The sequence below is a fragment of the Odocoileus virginianus genome, chromosome 3 (genome assembly GCF_023699985.2).
Source record: "Odocoileus virginianus isolate 20LAN1187 ecotype Illinois chromosome 3, Ovbor_1.2, whole genome shotgun sequence".
NCBI lineage: Eukaryota > Metazoa > Chordata > Mammalia > Artiodactyla > Cervidae > Odocoileus > Odocoileus virginianus.
In genome coordinates, this window is record NC_069676.1 from 99387657 (window position 1) to 99396644 (window position 8988).

An 8988-nucleotide genomic window follows, 5' to 3' on the forward strand; every position below is an offset into this window, starting at 1 on the left:
AAAAAAGAAGCTAAATTTAGCCTCTTCTTTTAGGGGCTTTCATTCTTAAAGTCAGAGACCATTTGTTCATTCAATGCTCCTTTCTTTCTATTCCATATTCTAAGGTGTCTGAAGGTGGTGATGAGACCTTTTAATATAAAACTAAGATTTCTCCATCTGTATAACAGGAACAAATTAGAGCATTCATCTAAAAAAAGCAAAGTGCTTGAATAGTGCAATCTCTGATGAAGAATGGGCAAAAATGGTACTTGAGTCCTCCAAATTAGAGCATTAGTCCTTGTCCTTTGGAAGAAAAAAAAAATGGAGAACATTAGACTGAACAAAATTGAACAGAGAAGTCAGTGGTGAAGAATAAACTGGAAGGTGCTCAAATCAGGAGAGTAAAGGTGAATGCTGAGAACATAAGAGGTTTCAGAGGTAGGATGTTTAACACCCAGGGATCTGAATCCTATTATATACTGTTCAGTCTAGTGCGATCTAAGCTTCACAGTTTCTCAAGACAGAAAAGCAGCGTTCCCCATTCAGGCTGCAGGTCACCCAAGAGAAGCTGTTGATGTCGAATGTAAAAGCGGGCCAAGACCTTAACAACACAAAGTCAAAAAGTGAGAAATACACCCGGACAATTCAGGTTAAAAATAAGGTTTTGCATGAAGCAGCCATACATTTAGGCAAAGGTACATTTTTGGTTCATGGTTTTATTTTAAAAAAGGGCGGGGGGGAGTGGGCTGTCAGGTTTTCCTTGATGAAATTAAGCAGATTAGAGGATTTGTGAGTCCCTTCTAATTACTAGAATCTATGTTTGTTGTCTCAATTATCTGAGTATTTCAAGCGAGGCTGTTTGGGGCTTGGAATCTTCACATAATTACCACAAATTTTCATTTAATTTTGCATGTGTGGACACAATCTTAATCGTGATTTGTATTCCATCTGGGGACTCTTTCAGTTCAGCAAGACTTCCCCCAATGAATGCATACTGTGGAAACCCGAGACTATGAGATACTTAACGGGGTTAGGCTAGCATGGAACCTCAGAAGTCTGAGGGCTGTATATTTTCTGTATAATCAAGGGGTAAGAGCTCTGGTAACCAAGATTTTGAATTTAAAACTCAAATATTGCTTGCTTTCTAAAATACTTCCCAAACTGAGATTTTGAATATCAAGTAGCTTGATTACAATGATATGCAATAGAAACTTTCCATTTCTGAGCGAACTTAGGCCTTTATTTAATAATTCAGAGAATTATGTATCTCGAATCAAAACCTAACACAGAAGCATCAATATTATGATTACACATTTAATAAAAATAATTTTATATTTGGAACAATATAAATCCAGATTAAATATAGAAAATACACAAAGCCAAGGAAAGAGACAGCTTAAACGTTTGTTGAAAACCAAGTGTTTAGTAATTAGTACTTTTAAATGTACATTTTATAAAACCAGACAATCTAATCATAATGAGGTCTCCTAATAAGATGGCTAAGTAATTACAAGTAGTTCAGAGAGATGCTAGAGGTATCTTTCAATTACCAAGGGAAACTTTTTAAAGGCAGGGATCCAACTTTATTCCTCTCTGAACCTCCCATAGCATAGCACCTTCCTCAAAGGAACTACTCAATAAATGATTGTTTATCCAAATAAAAGATGGAGCATATTTCCACTAGGAAGAGAGACACTTGGCAGATTGTTCAAAGATACTCCCCAAAGAATAACTTAAAGCTTGCTTTAAAGATTTAGAATCCTGGGTCCTCCCCATACACTTCAAATCAGAATTTTTGGATGAGCCAGGAAATCAAACAAGCATCCTGTATGACTTTTATGATCAAACAAGTCAGGACATAGGACAATGTGGTATGAAACTGGGAGAATCAGAAGAAGACCAAGGTCTATGACATTCCAACTTAACATTTCAAGGCTCTACTTAATTTGGCCCTAGCTTAACCTTCCAACTTACCTCCCTAAATTCTCAACCAAAATTGTTTTGTGACAGTGAGGCTGCCCTACTCACAGAAAGCATAATGGATTATGCACGACCATAAATATACTTTGGTCCGACTCCTGTCTTATACCAAAATGTGACTCTAGCATCATTAGTAATCTGTCTTGTCTCTGCTCACACTGGTTTGGCTGTGATTAATGGCTAGGCCATCCACCCCACACTTGACTCTCCAACTGGGGGAACATGTCCTGGCTCTCATTGCAATTAAGACAACTAATCTAGACTTGCCATGCCGCCTGAAGTCAAGCCAACCGCTGACTTCCCTTCCATCTCCCTACTTCTTTCTGATGGATCACATGATCACACTGGTCAAGGCTTACTTTGCTACTGGTCATATTAAGTGACAACCTCCTTAGTTTTGCCAAAACTAAGAACCTTCAAACAAAGAACCTTGTTATTTTCTCCTAGTTCTGTAGAGACAGGTCGCCTGAGGATGACAGCCACAGTTTCTTATTTCCTACCCTTGGCACCATTCCTATGCCTGGATGCCAGACTCACGATGACCACGCACTTCTGACACCAGAAGCATGAATAGCTCCAAGACACATGAAAATCCCCAAGGCATCTTACATCCATGTGATGAATACAGCATGTCTCATGAAATATTTCGTACTTTGAATCACGTGCCCTCTTATTTAAGCATCACAAGATTAGGATCACCAAACTCTCCAGTGAACAGAAAAATGCAGTAGACACCAGGGAAACCCCTCTGAAGAAGAACCCATCTCTAAAGCCACTGCCTAATCACAGACCAACTGGGCTGGAGTTAAGGCAAAACATTTGTCTCAGGAGATACCCCTTTGTGAGTCATAAGCAGATATGTTTGGGCAAGAAAGTAATCGAAACTCACTGTGACCCAGCAAAGGGAGAATAAAGAAAGAAAGAAAGTGAAGTCGCTCAGTCGTGTCTGACTCTTTGCGGCCCCATTGACTATAGCCTACAAGGCTCCTCCATCCATGGGATTCTACAGGCAAGAATACTGGAGTAGGTTGCCATTTCCTTCTCCAGGGGATCTTCCTGACCCAGGGGTCGAACCCAGTCTCCCACATTGCAAGTAGATGCGTAATAGTACTAATGGTGGTAGTGTTGAATAAAGTGCCTGGCACAGACATCAGCTCATAATAGGAAATCTTTAACTATTAATTCCTTTCCTCTCTCCTTGCCACATCCTAAATACTCCCTGCCCATTTCCCAGTTTTGAAGATTTGCTCATACTAAGCCTATGTCTGGGCCTACCTCCATCAAGCCTATTCAAATCAATTCAGCTTAAGAACCAATTAAACCCTATAAGGTGACCCCTATGCCTATGTTCTTCACTTTGGGCCCCAAGAATTGTTCAATATTCTGTAATTCATACAGTGTTGTTGTTAGAAAAAAATAGATTCTAATCAAAGATTGATGCAAATGTCTGTCTAATGTATTATACATGTAGGCGTATTCTACTGAGTGAGTTTGTAAAGAAAGGGACTGGATCACATGCTTCTTCACACCTCCCAAACGCAAGGACTGTGAGCTACACAGAAAACTGACTGGCTATTGTGCTTCTTCGATTAGAAAGGACGTTTGCAGAAATAACCTTATTCTTCTGAGAGAACACTCACTCTTGGGATGTTACTTGATCGTTGAACTGATGGACAGTTCTATGAATATCTGAGATCCTTCTAACAATATCCTGAAAGACACTAAAGAGATCCAAGAATCAAGATGTTCTTATCTGAGGCATTAATCAGGCATGGACACATTCTCCCAACATCAAAAATAAATTAACAGAAATGAAATTCACACACAACTGAGTAAAAATGTTTATAACACACAAAAGACAAAGGAAAAAAGGGAAAAATTATAGCACTTAAAAGACAGAAAATCTTCTTTAGGAAAACATTTCCTAAGAAAGCAGATTTCAGATAATATCTGTTCATGTTCTCTTTTAAATTCAAGAGAACATTTGCCCTCTGAAACAAAGATTAACTGTAGAATATAAAAAGATAATGAGCTAAAGGGCAAAGAGAAATTTAAAAAAAAACTGAGTGAAATATGGCAAGAATATGAGAAAACTAATAGTTCCAAAGCAGAATTAGAAACTGCAAAAGGCAAGACTTCACTGGCAGTCCAGCGGTTAAGACTCCGTGCTTACACTTCAGGGGGCGCAGGTTCAACCCCAGTTGGGTAATTAAGATCCCACGCGCTGCATGGTACAGCAAAAAAATTGCAAAACACATTGAAAAAGAAAAGTTTCGGAATGTAAGAGAAATCTGATTCATTTATCAGTTACATTATATGTGCCAGACATTATGTGACTACCCTGCATTAATTATCTTGTAATTTTGACAACAGTTTATAAATGAAGTACTGTGTTTAACAATGAGAAAACAAAGGCTTAGGAAAGAATATCACAGCATATGGTAGGCTGGCATTGATGATTTTTTTTTTCTTTTACTAAATACACCGAAATGCTTAATAGAAAACACACTTTTGAAAGAAAGCTAAACACACAGAACTTAGAAATGAAGAAAAAAATAAGGTAGATGACAAAGTGTGCAATGATGCCGCAGGCGCACAGACCAGGTTCCTACACAGATTAAGGCTGTGTGTTGGCAACTTGAGCTCTAAGACCCAATGAGAAGCAAGGGATATAGAAGTATGTATCGGGGTACACAGTTAAGTCCCATAAAAAGAGCATAGTTCACCAATCTAGGGGAAATGGCTAGGAAGCTGACAAAGCTACTTGTGGAAAGTAAAAAAAGAAAGAAAAAAACATCTGTGAGAAATGTAATAACCAACATAAACCATCTTTCTTCACAAAACCCAACCTAAGGTTAAGATAAAAGTTCAACCACAAGTTTCAATCCCATACATCTCTATCAGTACCCAACATAAAATTTTCCTGTAAGGATGCTCTGATACCCAAGCCTCACAAGACAACTCTAGAGGGTTGCCAGACAAAATACAGGAAATGCCCAGTTATATATGAATTTTAGATAAACAATGGATGAACATATACCAAAAGTGGAAAGAGAAACTACACTAAGATGAAAGAAAAATTTACATGTGACATACTTATACTGAAAAAAATAGTTAATTGTTTATCTGAAGTTCAAAATGTAACCAAGCATTCTGTATACCATTTGCTAAAGCTGGCAAATATTCCAAAGGTGGGCAGTATTCTTCTGAGGAAAAATTCACACACACACACACACACACACACACACACACACACAGAAGGAAAGGAAAAACAAAAACACATACTAAAACAGAACATGCATAATAGAAAAACAATAGAGAAAGCAGAGATTACCAGTATTAAAATAAATGGATAAAAATAATGTTGTAAATAATTTTTTTCAGACAAAATTAGACACTTAGGTGAAAATCTAGCTGGGGAATGTAAGGTTGGTTCAGCATTTGAAAATTAATGTAATTCTCTGTTACTTAAAAAAAAAAAGAAAATCAATCATACTATCGTCTCCACAGGTGTAGAAAAGCATTTGGCGTATTTAAAACCTATTAGGTACAGTTTGTTTCATAAAAAATGTTGATATCTTGAAAGTTTGGGTGCAAAACAAAGCTATCCATTCACACTCCATCACTTAATATTGTAGTGGGATTATCGTCACTGTAATAAGGTAAGTTCAGTTGCTCAGTCATGTCCAACTCTTTGCGACCCCATGAATTGCAGCACGCCAGGCCTCCCTGTCCATCACCAACTCCCAGAGTTTACTCAAACTCATGCCCATCGAGTCGGTGATGCCATCCAGCCATCTCATCCTCTGTCGTCCCCTTTTCTTCCTGCCCCCAATCCCTCCCAGCATCAGGGTCTTTTCCAATGAGTCAGCTCTTCACATGAGGTGGCCAAAGTATTGGAACTTCAGCTCCAGCATCAGTCCTTCCAATGAATATTCAGGACTGATTTCCTTTAGGATGGACTGGTTGGATCTCCTTGCAATCCAAGGGACTCTCAAGAGTCTTCTCCAGCACCACAATTTAAAAGCATCAATTTTTCAGCGCTCAGCCTTCCTATGGTCAAACTCTCACATCTATACATGACTACTTGGAGTACAAAATGAAGCAAGATGAAGGGAAGAGTGGGCAGCTGCATAGAAATGGGATGGGAAGATATAAGGAGTAAACGGGGGGAAGCCCCACTTGAGCGTGTGATGACCCTTTTCAGTGGAGAGTGCTGGAGGAAAGGGCAGAGTGACCTTCCTGCTCCTCGCATTTTCCCAAACTCCTTTGGCTTAAACTATTCAATATGCCAGGGGGTCATATTTTGGGGTAGAACTCCATCAACACAAACTTGGGGAAAAAATTGTATTATTTTGAATATCATTTATTTAATATTTCAAGAGCAGTTGCAAATATGACTTTTAAAGGATAAATATAACACATTAGAACACAAGAAGAAATATATTCCAGTTACTATGTGGAGAACGTTCAACCTAATTAGAAAGAAATTAATTCATATTTAAAGTTACTGAGATATTTTCTATATATTTGGTTAAAAAATGAAAAAAAAGAACTAAAAGAAAGGAAATTAATCAGTTTTGTTAAGGGAACAGACAAATAATCCCTTGTATTGCTGGAATAAGTTATTTAAAACATATTTAGGTAAAATTGGAAATATTTATCAAAAGTCTTTAAAAAAATATTTTTACTTTTTGATAGAGTGATTCCAATTTCAGAAATCATGCTAAAGAAATAATGAAGAAAATTAGAAAAGGAAATTGTGGTAGATATACACAATGGAATATTACTTATCTATAAAAACGATCACATTTGTGTCAGTTCTAATGAAGAGGATTAAACTGGAGCCTGTTATACAGAGTGAAGTAAGTCCGAAAGAGAAGACCAAATCCCGTACATTAATGCATATATACAGAACTTAGAAAGATGGTAACAATGATCCTGTATGCCAGGCAGCAAAACGGGCACACGTAAAGGACCGACTCTGGGACTTGGAGGGAGCAAGTGAGGGTGGGATGGTTTGAGAGAGCAGCCCTGAAACATGTATGTGACCATACGTGAAATAGATGACTGGTCCAAGTTCGATGCATGAAGCAGGGCACTCAATGCTTGTGCTCCGGGACAATCCAGAGGGATGGGGTGGGGAGGGATGTGGGGGGTTCAGGATGGGGGACACATGTGCACCCATGACTGATTCACGTGGATGTATGGCAAAAACCACCACGATATTCTAAAGCAATTATCCTCCAATTAAAATGAATAAGCTGATTAAAGAATGAAGTAATGAAAATGAACACAAAGTTATCTGCAAAGGTCTAGGTATTAAAATATTAACGATAGTAATTCAAACTTACCAACATCATTAATGTTCAACAGTAAGGAGCTTATTAAAGAATAAGCTATAACCACACAACTATGTATGCTTCAGTCATTAACAATCATCCTACAAACTAATATTTTTTAATGAAGTTATATAGAGAAGTGAAAAAAGAATGTTAAAAAACATTATATGCAAATATACTTGTCATATACACAGAGGTAGGTAAAATTTGCAAAAATGTACATAGCAAGTCATACGTATAACTTTAACATGAGGGTTTTATGGCCTGTTTCAGGGAACAGCAGTGAGGAAAAAAGTCAAAGTGATCTTTTTCCTGGATTTTGTAACAGTAAGAGTTAGTCTCTTTTTTCACTTATATATATTTTTGAATTTAGTTAAAATCAATGTCTATTGATCTTACAGAAAGAAAATATTTTATTTTTCAAAAACAAAGCATAAGTATGTGTATTCCTTTGGAAATATATTGTAAGAAGTCAGTAAGAAGTGTGTGTTCTGATTTCGATGCATGTAAGACCCACCAACATTTTATTTATCTGACAGTACAGGACTGATCAGAAATCCCAAGAAGACTTTAGGTATCATGTAGTAGAAAATATTATGTGGGAAACTGTTAATGACACTGAGTAAAAGTAAATTATAAAGTACTACATAGAATAAGACTCTATATATTTTTAAAATTTATGTTACTGAGGTTGAGTTGATATATAACAGTATGTTAATTTCTGCTGCACAGCAAAGTGATTCAGTCATATATATGCATTCTTTTTCTTATTATTTTCCATATGGCTATTCACAGGGTATTGAATATAGTTCCCAGTGCTGTACGGTAGGATTTGTTGTTTTTCCATCCTGTCTATACTAGTTGGCATCTGCTAATCCCAAACTCCTCCCAATTCGTGTCTCACCCACCCCTACTCCATGCTGGCAACCATAAGTCTGAAGAATCTGTATTTTTAGTATGCAACAACAGAAAGGGCTAGAAGGAAATATACTGAATATGCATAGTAGTTTTCTATGGATAACCAGATTATACATAATTTTAGACTTCTTTGCTTTGCTTTTTTTGTTTCCAAGATTTTTTTTTTTACAATTTTACTACATTGACTTATATTATAGCTATGTATAGAACTATTAAGAAGTCCAGTTTGGTGATAAAGAGACTCAGAAGCAGGGGAGTAGATGTGGGGAGGAAAGCCAGATAACACTTAGTGGGGAATGCTAAGGAGTATATATGGAATTCTGCAATCTATTAGACTGAAGAAAATTCAGGGATTTGCTTAGGTAAACATTATCATCATTTTTTAAATTAGGAGATTCTGGCAAAATAACAGACTTTAAACAAGAGTTGAAATCCAGGGTTTTTGCTTTGTAGTCTTTTGGAACATCTAGGTGAATGTGCCCTTTGGGCAGAAAAATAATGATGCAGGGTGCATATGGTAAGTCTGGTAGGACTCTAGATATGAAAGCCAACAATGTGTTAAAGAAAGCTAAAATCATTGACTGCATGAAATTACCTAAGGATGATGTAGCATAAGAAAATAAGAAACCCTAGAAGGGAGCCCTGGAGAAGCCTCAACAAGTTACCAGAAACACTGCAACTGACACTGTAGGTATTGCTGCATGTTAGTTACGAGGTGAGCTTTGGAGTCAGGCAGAATAGTGAAAAGTCTGTCAGTCCCCACCTGTGT